The sequence below is a fragment of the Chiloscyllium punctatum genome, chromosome 23, assembly GCF_047496795.1.
Source record: "Chiloscyllium punctatum isolate Juve2018m chromosome 23, sChiPun1.3, whole genome shotgun sequence".
NCBI classification, from domain to species: Eukaryota; Metazoa; Chordata; class Chondrichthyes; order Orectolobiformes; family Hemiscylliidae; genus Chiloscyllium; species Chiloscyllium punctatum.
The window spans coordinates 26,165,447-26,178,965 of NC_092761.1; the positions used below are offsets into that span (position 1 = coordinate 26,165,447).

General features: G+C 49.6%; 1 long non-coding RNA gene across 1 annotated transcript in view; it reads right to left on the minus strand.

Annotated features, from left to right (window-relative positions):
- Positions 1 to 826: 826 nt before the first annotated feature.
- The window catches only part of LOC140493968 (uncharacterized), a 32,690-nt gene continuing 19,997 nt past the window's right edge, over positions 827 to 13,519 (minus strand). Inside the window, exons 5-6 of the long non-coding RNA XR_011963812.1 lie at positions 12,794 to 12,900; positions 827 to 1,523 (exon numbers count right to left, since the gene is read on the minus strand). This is a non-coding gene — a long non-coding RNA (uncharacterized lncRNA). The remainder of the gene's footprint in view (positions 1,524 to 12,793; positions 12,901 to 13,519) is intronic.

Here is a 13,519-nt window from a genome sequence, read left to right on the forward strand (position 1 = left end):
TCATTTGTAATGGTTTGCTTTACCCGTAATGGGCTTTGTTTGTAAATATTGAATTGGTTACATGGGTGGTTTACTGCTGGTGATTATATATTAACAAAACCCAAAATGGCGTAATGATGAACGTGGGAAGGTTGCTCAGCTGTGTGAGATAACACTGGAATCAACCAATGAGAAACAAAGAAGTATGTGACCCATTCACACAGCTGTGTGATGGGCAGCATGGTGGCACAGTGGTTGGCACAGTGGTTAGCACTGCTGCCTCACAGCGCCAGAGACCCCTGTTCAATTCCCGCCTCAGGCGACTGACTGTGTGGAGTTTGCACATTCTCCCCGTGTCTGCGTGGGTTTCCTCCGGGTGCTCCGGTTTCCTCCCACAGTCCAAAGAGGTGCAGGTCAGGTGAATTGGCCATGCTAAATTGCCCGTAGTGTTAGGTAAGGGGTAAATGTAGGGGTCTGGGTGGGTTGTGCTTCGGCGGGTCGGTGTGGACTTGTTGGGCCGAAGGGCCTGTTTCCACACTGTAATGTAATCTAAGCTAACACTTCTGGGTCGGAGAAATGGGGGGGAAATAGAACACTTCACAGCTCACAGAAGGAGAACTCAAAAGCAGTTAAATCAAACCAATGGTTCAGACAGGGAGGGAATATTTCCCGGGAGTTTGAGTAACTGGAAAGTGATGGTGTCCGGGAATAGACAGGATTTTGTTTTACAAGGCGTATGAAATTTTTAAAAACTGATATTCAGATAGTTTCATTTCTTTTCTTTTAGTTTTATTTATTGTGGAATAAACTGCTACAATATTTTAAAACCAAATTCACAGACCTTGTGTTAAAGACAAATGTTAAATAAAATCCATCAAACCATCCCTCACTGAAAACTGATGTGGAAGTGCAATCTCCTGGAGAATCCCTGCCCTGCTTACTTCTTCCTACCCGGGCTCCGTGTATACATACATACCTGGGAGATAGCAGCAGGAGGCCATTCGGCCTTTCAATCCTGCTCCATGATTCAAGGGGAAACAGCTGACCATCCAGCTCAGTCTCCTGTTCCTGCTGTGTTCCAATCCCCTTTCATGGCTTTACCTCGAAGAACTATATCTAAGTCCTCCTTTGGCTTCACTGACTTTTGTTCCAGCGACGTTGCTGTGTTACTGTGTGGGTGCAGGCAGGGGTAATGTGATGGTGCTGCCTCCTGGAGGATGCACACAGCATCCCTCATCATCCTGCAGTAACAACTGGGTTTCAGCAACGAGAGATCGAACCCATTTCCAGGATATGGGCATCACTGGCTCAGCCAGCATTTATTCCCCATCTCTCGTTACCCTTGAGAAGATGGTAGTGAGCTGCTGTCTTGTACCAGTCACAGTCCATTTGACGCAGATAGACCGACAATGCTGGAGGGAGAGTGTTGCAGGATTTTGGCCGAGTGATTCTCCATCTTTGGTTCTTCAAATGCTAGTTAACTTTTTCCACGATCGGCACATGATATTGAGATTTCAGTCTGCAAATCTTCACCATCTAGCACCCTGTATAAAGGAATATGTGCAGATTAGAAATTCAGAACAGACAATTCTCGTTTCTCTGGAATATCTTTTCCCCCTTTCTTCCCCCAAAGCTGTAACCCTCCAGCCCACTTACTCTCTCTCACCATTCTGACTCTACTACCCCCTAATGTACACCCTCCACATTCTCATGGAGTTATTGATAAACAGATCTATGCCACCACTTCCTGTCCCTGGTTAGACTCTGCACCATTTCTGGGTTCACTTCACTTCCGGGTTCACTTCCTTTCCCTTCAGTTGCTGCAAGTCAATGATGTAACAGCAGAATGAAACAAAAGGAAACAGACAGGGAGGTGGCAGATCCTGGACAGAACAGGAACCTTCAGTCTGGGAGAATGGGTCACATCCTTCTTTGTTTCTCATTGGTCGATTCCAGTGTTATGACAAGTTGGGAATGTAACTTGGTCCCATGTGGGTGTGGTGACACTTTGACCCTCTAACAGATCAATACTACAAGCAAATACATTCCTCCTCCAGACAATCAGAGTGTGAAATACTTTCCACTAGTTACCCCAAAGCACATGCTCCAAAACCCACCCACATTCTGTACTTGTGCAGTGCCAGGTTTCCCCACAGACGTGTGGTCCCTGCCTCGGAAATTGGGAGTTGCAGGCCTCATGCAGCCACTGGAGACCTGTCTCTGGAATGTGAATGAAAAGTGTGGGATGGAGGATGTTGTGTATCAGATCCCCATTCAGACACACGGGACATGTGGGCTGTCACTGGGATTTACTGACATCCGCTTAGACAACCTGATTTCTGACGTAAGGAACATAGATTCAGCCAAATTGGGGGAGAGGGAGGATAAAAAGGCCCAGTAGGTTTTAAGCAGAGGTGGCTCAGTGGCTAGCACTGCTGCCTCACAGCATCAGAGACCTTAGGCGACTGTGTGGAGTTTACACATTCTCCCCATGTTTGCATGGTTTTGTGCAGTTCTCCAGTTTCCTCACACAGTCCAAAGATGTGCAGGTTAGATGGATTGCCCATGCTAAATTGCTGACAGTGTCCATGCACGTGCCGGTTAGACAGTTAGCCATGGGAAATGGAATGTTACAGGGAACAAGTGGGTCTGAATGGGATGCTCATCATAGGGTTGGTGTGGACTCGATGGATGAATACCCTGTTTCTGCACTATAGGGACTCTATTCTATTCTCATGAAGAAGAATGTACCTATCTCAATGTGCTGTGAATCTGTGGAATTCCCTATTCAAAATGCGGTGGATGCCAGGACAATGAGCAAATTTACTGAAGAGATACAGATGTTGAATTTGCAATGAGATGAAGGGTGAGAGAGAGCAGGTGGGAAAATCCAGCTGAGACCGAGGTGAGCTCAGTCATCACCGTATTAAATGGTGGGGCTGGTTCTCCAGTGCCCATCTTCTTACTGTAACAACTGAAAAGCTGAATCCAAAAATCATCACTTTCACCAAAGGAGATTTTCGGAAAATGACAGATAGTCAGGTGGATTAGCATTCCAAGCTTAGATAGTGAGGAAGCGTGCAGGAGATAATGCTTTTGCAATTTTAAACTAAGGGGAGACAGTGATTTATGGTTTTAGACTGTGTAGTACATTCACACAGTCCAGAATACTCTGTTGTGAATATCTATTCTGTACTTTATTACAAAGCCAAGGTCTCTGACAATGAAAACCAAAACTCCCAGTAAACATCGCCTTCCCTCGTAATGTGATGAAAGGCTTCTGCTAAGTCTGGTTGAACTTAGAACACAGATGGAAAGCTGGAAGATTAGATCCACTCCCAAGATCCTGTGCTTAAACAAAAGGAGACTACAATAGGATGAGGCAGGAGTTGGCTAATGTAGACTGGAAACAAAGACTTTATGGGGGGAAAGTTGACGGACAGTGCGAGAATATCAAAGCAATTTTTTGAAGTGCTCAGCAAAAGTATATATCAGGGAAAAGGAAGGACTGTCGGAAAAGGGATAATCTGCCGTGGGTGGGTCAGGAAATAAGGGAGTCTATCAAACTGAAATAGAAAGCATACAGATTGGCAAAGACCAAGGAGAAACTAGGAGCTTAGAAAAACTTTAAAGATCAACAGAAAGCGAGATGGGATTGGGGGAGAAAAGTGATGAGTAACTATCCCCAGGGCCAGAATAGCAGTTTACCCTGCTAGAGGGGAACCTATTGTGTGGGGAACATATGGCCTCTGTAATTGTTGAAGCACGTAACTGTTACCATAGAGATCCTGATCAAGTTAAAAATCACAGCACACTCCAAAAGCTTGTACTTCCAAATAATCCTTTTGGACTATAACCTGGTGTTGTGTGGTTTTTAAATTTTGTCCACCCCACCACCGGCTCCTCCACATCAGAATCCTGATAGATACCCCACTGAAACTGAAGTGCCTGTCAGATACTTGAGGGAACCACGGGGGTGTGGGGGAGGGGTGTGTGGTTTAACCACAAAGTGCTGAACTGAACTAGACTTTCTAACTGCCGTTGCCATGGAGATAATACTGAGAGACAGTCTCCATTCAAAGTCCCAAACCACAATGGGAGCTGTACATCGGACAGGTGGGGAGTTACCTGATGCTGCCTGAAGGTGTTCTGCATGTACACTATCCATGTAACTGCCATGTCTCATCAATAAAGACTCAAAGAAGACCTCTCAGAGTTCTCTGCCTGGTTATTCCTATCCAGCAGGGTTCAGGAATATGAGCACACAGCAATCAGTCTTCACAGTGGAGGATACAAAGAGCATGGCAGTAATTGATAAGGAGACTGAGGAGGGTGAGGACCTAGATAACAACCATTATCGTGAAAGAGACAAGCTAATGGAGCTAAAAGTAAACAAGTCTCATTGCCCTGATGGAATACATCCCAGGATACCAACAGAGTTAGTGGGAGAAATAGCAAATACACTTAGAGTTATAGAATCCTACAGCAGAGACAGGTCCTTTGGCCCAAACTGGCCCATGCCGACCAGAATGTCCATCCACGCTAACCCCATTTCCCTGCACTTGGCCCATTTGCTTCAGACCCTTTCCTATCCATGTATTTGTCCAAATGTCTTTTACCTGTTGTGAGTGTTCCTGGCAGCTCATTCCATATACATACCACCCTCTGTCTAAAACAGTTGCCCCTCAGCTTCCCTTTTATTCTTTCTCCTCTAACCTTAAACTGATCCAATCAAGCCGTTCAATCCTCGAGTTCCTGGGAAAAAGACTGAGTGCATTCACCTTATCCATGCCTCTCATGGTCTTATACACTTCTAGAAAAGAACCCCCTCAGTTTCCTCTGCTCTAAACATAAAATCCTCACTTGTCCAACCTCTCCCTATAACTCAGACCCCTGAGCCCTGGCAACATCCTTGTAAATTGTTCTGCACTTTTTACAGTTTAATAACTGAAACCTACATTACATTCATCATATTTCCAGTATTTCCCAATGGTGCTGGAACCGCAGTGACAATGCCAATGGATTACAATCCATGATCGAGAATGAACTCCTTTACAACAATCCCGTTTTCATAGTGTTTCCCATGGTGCAGGTATCCTTGTGTCTTTCTGGTTGCATGGTTAATTAAAGACTTGTCCTTCTAAAAAGCAAAGTTGTGGCTTCATTGTTCCTGGGAAATGTGCCATGATTTTCCAGACTTTCAAAAACAAATGAAACCTCTCTCCACACCCACCATGCTGACACGGACTTGGCTGTGTCTCAGTACTTTTGCAGTCACACTGAGATTTGAAATATTCGCCCACGGACAGAATGCACACCTTTCCTTCCAGATGAAAAGGCCAATGATATTCAGATCGGCACGGATCAAGTAACTATCAGATCTGAACATAAAGTTCAATTTGAATTTCTCATCCGCAAATCCACCCTTTCAGTACCATACAACAGAGCACACAAGTTACCACTGTTAATACAGGATGGAAATTCATAAGACAATTGTAGTATTAAACTGTAGTTTCCTTGTTCCCCCAAAGCTTTAAACCTCAGTCTCACAATTTCTCTTTTCTGTGAACTGAAATCCAAACCAATCCCCCCACTCCTTTCCTCCACACCCAGTTCTCACACACACTCTCTTCGAATTCAGTTTCCTAGCTCCTGATGAGAACCATCCTGCATACACTGCTTCCTGCACACTCTGGCCAAGACCCATCTGACTAAAATGAGCCAAATTAGAATTCTAACTGCAGGCCCATCCTTGTCCCTTTCCATAACAACCCTGAATCTTCACAAAAGAGTTCTGATAACTTTCTGCAAACCACTGCACCACTGATAGTCTGATCACATGTCAGGGTAGCAAAAAAAGGGCCATTCCCCTGGGTCCTGCTCCCAGAGGGATGAAGCTGCTAATGATAGATTAATCCCTCACACCCACAGCCTCCTTCCCAGGCACTGACCTATACTGCACATACTCCCACTGTTGGCCAGCACTGCACCCGTGCACTGGTCTCCCCTCCTACAGCACGTGCTCCCGATCATACAGGAGTCCAGGTGATTGACAGCAGCTGCTGCCCAATATATCAGAATTCCAACAGTATGGAAACAGGCCCTTCGGCCAAACAAGTCCTTACCGACCCATTCCCCCTAACTAATGTAACTAATACTATGGGCATTTTAGAATGGCCAATTCACCTGCCCTGCACATTTTTGGACTGTGGGAGGAAACTGGAGCACCCGGAGGAAACCTGCTCAGACAAGGGGAGAACGCGCAAACTCCACACAGACAGTCACCTTTGCCGGAATCGGACCCGGGTACCTGGTGCTGTGAGGCAGCAGTGCTAACCACTGAGCAGTCTCTATCGACGGGACGGGGCGGGACTGGAGGACTGGGATAACGGGATTGTTAATAATGAATGAATGTGGTGAACACTGGGGGATGGACAGGTCAGTGAGGGACAGGAGCAGTGCAGCAGCAGGAGGGGATCCTGGACAAACTGAGCAATGGGAGAATCTGACAGGAGAGAAACGACAGGATGGTTCTGTTTGGAGGCTCAGGCTGGGACAGCTGGGAGACAGTATGGCCTGGAGGCTTGGGCAGGTTTACTAATCCGCCTCTTCAAAGATGCTGTTAGTCAACTCAGAGCCTGATCCTCCTAGTCCAGAGGTAAGGACACTTACACTATTTCCTGGTGGGCAAGGGTACAGGGACTACCTTTCAAAAGGAACTCACCTGTGTTGGTGACATTAACAAGACTCAATACAGACTCACTGACAAAATGCTGGTGTACTTGAACTTCATCCAGAATATTAACACCTATAACTGGACAACGCAGACCCCAATGTACAGAGTTAAATCCTGGATACTAATAACAGCTTTGTGCATGGGAAATCATATCTCATGAATTTGACTCCGTTTTTTTGAAGAAGTAACAAAGAGGATTGCTGAGGTCAGAGCATGGAGACATGATCTACATGGACTTCAGTAATGTGTTCGACAAGGTTCCTCATGGGAGATTGGTCAGCAAGGTTAGATCGCATGGAGTACAGAACTGGCTCGAAGGTAGAAGGCAGAGGGGCCTTTTCAGGCTGGAGGCCTGTGACCAGTGGAGTGTCACAAGGATCGGTGCTGGATCCACTACTTTTCGTCATTTATATTCATGAATTGGATGTGAACATAAGAGGTATTGTAAGTAAGTTTGCAGATTACACCAAAATGGGAGGTGTAGTAGACAGTGAAAAAGATTACCTCAGAGTACAAGAGGATCTGGATCAGATGGGTGAATGGACTGAGGAGTTCAGTTTAGAAAAATGCAAGCTGCTGCATTTTGGAAAAGCAAACTTTAGCAGGACTTATACAGTTAATAGTAAGTTCCTGGGGAGTGCTGCTAAACAAAGAGTCCTTGGAGTGCAGGTTCATAGTTCCTTGACAGTAGAGTAGCAAGTAGATAGGATAGTGAAGGCGGCAGTTGGTCTGCTTGTCTTTACTGGTCAGAGCATTGAGTATAGAGGTTGGGAGGTCATATTGCGGCTGTACAGGACATTGCAAAAGCTGCCAAATCAATATTCCATAGAATTCTGTTCTCCTTCCTATCAGATGAATGCTCTTAAACTTTAAAGAGATCAGAAAAGAATTAAAGCATGTTGCCAGGGTTGGATAGGCTGTTTTCCCTGGAGCGTCAGAGGCTGAGTGGTGACCTGAAAGAGATTTTTAAAATCAGGCTGGGCATGGATAGGGTAAATAGACAAGATATTTGCCCTGCAGTGGGGGAGTACAGAACTAGGGGACTGGGAGGGAGGGTAGGCAGATAGGGAGTGGGTGGATCGAGAGGGGTGGGACCGAAATGGGTGAAGAAAGAGAGGTGGGGCAGAGAGGGGTGGCACAGAGATGGGTGGGGACAGAAAGTGGGATTAAAAAGGGGGGGAACAGACGGGGGGGGGAACAGACGGGGGGGGGAACAGACGGGGGGGGGGAAACAGACGGGGGGGGGAAACAGACGGGGGGGGGAAACAGACGGGGGGGGGAACAGACGGGGGGGGGAACAGACGGGGGGGGGAACAGACGGGGGGGGGAACAGACGGGGGGGGGAACAGACGGGGGGGGGAACAGACGGGGGGGGGAACAGACGGGGGGGGGGAACAGACGGGGGGGGGGAACAGACGGGGGGGGGGAACAGACGGGGGGGGGGAACAGACGGGGGGGGGAACAGACGGGGGGGGGAACAGACGGGGGGGGGAACAGACGGGGGGGGGAACAGACGGGGGGGGGAACAGACGGGGGGGGGAACAGACGGGGGGGGGAACAGACGGGGGGGGGAACAGACGGGGGGGGGGAACAGACGGGGGGGGGGAACAGACGGGGGGGGGGAACAGACGGGGGGGGGGAACAGACGGGGGGGGGAACAGACGGGGGGGGGAACAGACGGGGGGGGGAACAGACGGGGGGGGGAACAGACGGGGGGGGGAACAGACGGGGGGGGGAACAGACGGGGGGGGGAACAGACGGGGGGGGGAACAGACGGGGGGGGGAACAGACGGGGGGGGGGAACAGACGGGGGGGGGAACAGACGGGGGGGGGAACAGACGGGGGGGGGAACAGACGGGGGGGGGGAACAGACGGGGGGGGGGGAACAGACGGGGGGGGGGAACAGACGGGGGGGGGGAACAGACGGGGGGGGGGAACAGACGGGGGGGGGGAACAGACGGGGGGGGGGAACAGACGGGGGGGGGGAACAGACGGGGGGGGGAACAGACGGGGGGGGGAACAGACGGGGGGGGGGAACAGACGGGGGGGGGAACAGACGGGGGGGGGAACAGACGGGGGGGGGAACAGACGGGGGGGGGAACAGACGGGGGGGGGGAACAGACGGGGGGGGGAACAGACGGGGGGGGGAACAGACGGGGGGGGGAACAGACGGGGGGGGGAACAGACGGGGGGGGGAACAGACGGGGGGGGGAACAGACGGGGGGGGGAACAGACGGGGGGGGGAACAGACGGGGGGGGGAACAGACGGGGGGGGGAACAGACGGGGGGGGGAACAGACGGGGGGGGGAACAGACGGGGGGGGGAACAGACGGGGGGGGGAACAGACGGGGGGGGGAACAGACGGGGGGGGGAACAGACGGGGGGGGGAACAGACGGGGGGGGGAACAGACGGGGGGGGGAACAGACGGGGGGGGGAACAGACGGGGGGGGGAACAGACGGGGGGGGGAACAGACGGGGGGGGGAACAGACGGGGGGGGGAACAGACGGGGGGGGGAACAGACGGGGGGGGGAACAGACGGGGGGGGGAACAGACGGGGGGGGGAACAGACGGGGGGGGTAACAGACGGGGGGGGGAACAGACGGGGGGGGGAACAGACGGGGGGGGGAACAGACGGGGGGGGGAACAGACGGGGGGGGGAACAGACGGGGGGGGGGAACAGACGGGGGGGGGGAACAGACGGGGGGGGGGAACAGACGGGGGGGGGGAACAGACGGGGGGGGGGGAACAGACGGGGGGGGGGAACAGACGGGGGGGGGGAACAGACGGGGGGGGGAACAGACGGGGGGGGAACAGACGGGGGGGGAACAGACGGGGGGGGAACAGACGGGGGGGGAACAGACGGGGGGGGAACAGACGGGGGGGGAACAGACGGGGGGGGAACAGACGGGGGGGGAACAGACGGGGGGGGAACAGACGGGGGGGGAACAGACGGGGGGGGAACAGACGGGGGGGGAACAGACGGGGGGGGAACAGACGGGGGGGTGGGGGGGGGAGGAGGGGTGGGCAGGGCAACTGACAGAAAGGTGGAACAGACCCGGGGGGCGGGGGGAGAGGGAAACAGACTGAGCAGGTGGAGACGGTGGGAACAGAGGGGGAAGATGGAGAGTTATTTTAAATATCTAAAACTCAACCCTGTTCCCGTTTTCTCCTCCTCACCTTAATTCCTCTGAAGGGCTCAGAACAACTGTATAGTTCTTGGAAAGTAGAGTTTCAGGGAGATCAGGTGCTGAATATGGCATTTGGGACACTAACATTGAATGGAATGTGCTGATTCGATTCGATTCCACTGTCTGTGTGGTGCTTGCACATTCTCCCTGTGTGTCTGCGTGGGCTTCCTCTGGGTGCTCTTAATTTTCTCCCACAAATCCAAAGACATGCAGGTTAGCTGGATGAGCTTTGGGTAATGGTAGGTTACAGAGTTAGGGTGGAATGCTGTTCCGATGGTTGGTATGCTCTCATGGGCCGAAAGGCCTGCTTCCACACTGTAGGGATTCTGTCACTGAGTATAGGGATTAGGAGGGCACGTTGTGGCTGAGTAGGGCATTGGGGAGGCCAGTTTTAGAATACTGTATTCAATTGTGGTCTCCCTGATTTCAGAACGATGTGACCAGAATAGGACTCAACCTCTTAATGACAAGTTCCTGGGAAATGTTGACAGACAAACAGACCGTGCAATGTGGGTTGATAGTTCCTTGAAAGTGGGGTTGAAGGTAGACAGGTCGGTGAAGGTGGTGTGCGATATGCTAGCTGTTATTGGGCTGTGCATTGAGGATAGGAGCTGGGAGATCATGTTTCGGTTGTACAGTTTATTGGCTCGGCCACTTTTGGAATCCCCAGACTGCTTTACATTCCAGTCTCCCTGCTATAGGAAAGATGTTGGGAAACTTGCAAGAGTTCAGAAATTTTTTTTTAGGGTGTTGCCAGTATTGGAACATTTGAACAATAGGGAGAGGCTGAATAGGCTGAGGCTATTTCCCTGCAGCACTGGACACTTTAGGTGGCTTTATCGAACTTTATAAAATTATGAGGAGCAATGACAGGGTGACTAGTCATGGTTTCTTTTTTCCCAGGGTAGGGGAGACCAAACAAATGTGAATCTTTTTCCCCAAGGTGGAAATGACAAATTCTAGAGGAGAGATGGCAAGTTTCAAGGATATGAAAACCGAACCAACTGAAGATGCTGTAAACCAGGAAGAGAAACAGAAGTTTCTGGAAAAGCTCAGCAGGTCTAGCAGCATCTGTGAAAAGAAATTAGAGTTAACGTATCTGAGGAAGGGTGACCAGAGCCAAAACTTTAACTGATCTTTCTTCACAGATGTTGCATGACCTGCTGAACATTTCCAACAACATCTGTACAAGTTTAAAGGGAGTTGTTTGGAGCATATACACGAGAGGAACTTTATAAAGTGCGAGTCAGACCACATCTGGAGTAATGACAGAAGTTTTGGTCCCTTTATTTAAGGAAATACATCATTCCATCAGAGGCATTTCACAGAAGATTGACTGGGATGAACCCTGGTTTGCAGGGACTATCTTTTAAAAGACTGAAGAAGTTGGGACTCTACTCACTGGATTTGGGAAGAATGAGAGGGGATGTCATTGTAACATGTAGGATTTTTAAGGAGTTTGACAGGGTAAATACTGAGAGGATGTTTCCCATCATGAGGGAGTCTGGAACCAGATTCTGGGATAGTCGCGGAATCACGGGTTCTGTTTTGGATTCGTCAAGTTTAAGGCAACACCAACACGCGTCAGGGGTTTCAGTAGCAATGGAGCTGGGGTGAGGTGGAGACAAGCAACATTTTAAGAGATTGGAATTCCTGGTGTTTGTGATAGTGTAGATGTCTGATCAGAAGGTCACCTTGGGGTCAGATATGAGAGCAATATTGTGAAGAGTGTGGTTCTGCCTCAGACAGTTCCCAGGGAGAGGGAGGGGCTCAGCAGTAAGGGAAAGGAATTTGTAATAGCAACTGAAGGCAATGGGTTTAACCATTGCAACGTTCCATTGCAGGAAATTGCAGCCAATCGCGTAGTGGGAGTGTGATGAGCAGTTTGATAACAGTGATGGAGAGGGATGATGGGGAGGGAGAGCTGGGCATTGTCAGTGTAAATGTGAAACCTAACACGGTGCTTTTAGACAATGTCACCTCCTTGCAGTAGGTAGGTGAGAAACAGGAGGGACCAAGGAGAGATCCTTGAGGGACACCAAATACAAGGAATTCAGAAAGGAAAGGGAGAGTCGGGATGGAGCAGGTTTTTCCAACAACGGTGGGGTCAAATATTAGTTTGTAGCAGAATGGGAGAGAAGGACATAACCAGAAAAGACAGACAGATAGAACAAGGAACAACATCTGTGAATTGGGGAGGGGGAGTGATGAGGAGGAGGAGCAGCCCAACTCCAAAAGCACTATTCCTACATCAGTGACATCACCCAACTCCACCTTAGTCTCAGCTCATTCACTGAAACACTTGTCCATCCCGGTGTTATCTCCAGACTTCATTATCCAAACACACTCCTGGCCAGCCTCCCACATTCAACTTCCATATAATCTCAAGAGTATCTAAAACCCTACTGCCTAAGTGCTCACTTGTACCAAAACTTGTCGATCCATCAAAAGGCTCCTATTAACAAGCAACAATTTAAAATTCTCACCCTTGATGTAATTCCTGGCTGTGAACATCCCTGTCTCCCTGAACCACACAACCTGTGAGATCCCAACAACTCATTTTCTTTCAGACTCCCAACGATGTGTTTATTCATTGCTTCACTGGTCTGGCTGTTTCTACTGTTGCCAAGGCAACACGGTCTGGAATTCCCACCCTAACCCCCTCAGACCTGCTTTCCTCTTTTAAGGTATTCCTGAAAACCTGCTTATTAGGCAATTCTTTTGATCACCTGACCTAATATCCCCATCTGTGGCCTTATGTCAGAAGTTCTCAATAGTATTTCTGTGGAATTATAACCATGATAAAACAAAAACAAACTGTTGTTGATTTACACATACATTGTCAACTCTTCAATGTTACTGAGTGAATAATCTATAACAGCTCTTACCCAACCACATTGTGGGAGCACCTTCACCACACGAACTGCAGCTGTACAACGAAGTCAAACATCACCTTCTCCACAGGCAATGGGGCTTTGGCATTAATCACTGGTATCTGTGGAGGGAGAAACACAGTTGATATTTCAGGGAGTGCAAAATGCGTTATAGGGAGGGAAAATGGTACAGAATTTGGATTTTCAAATTTGTGTTTTACAACGTGCACTAAGTTCTGTAAAACCTCCCATCCCATACCATGAAAATTTCCTCCCCTTCCTGGTCAATATGTCTTTCCTTTCCCCTGCCCTTCACCTTCACACATTTCCAATGCCTTGGTCACAACAACACTGTGCTGTCAGTGAAGTTTATCACGTGGTTGAGTATTGTCCCGCCCCTCATTCACTCCGATTGGTTGAAGGACCAACTAGCACCTCTAGCCCCGTTCCCCCACTCTTATTGGTCCTGTGCTGACATCAATAATCCGAGGCCCATTGTGGGCTGGAGCATGCTCAGTGCTTCCTGATTTTGCTGTTCATCAGGTATGAGAGAGAGAGAGGGCTCATCCCTGTTTCTCCTGATGTCAGACAATAACAACAACTACCTGCATTGTATGGAGCCTTTCACATTGACAAATCTCCTAAAATGCTTCATGAATGATGGAAACGTTGATTAAAGAGAACGATTTTTAGATACATCTTTAAGGCGGGGAGAGGGAGTTAGGGAGGATATTCCAAAGG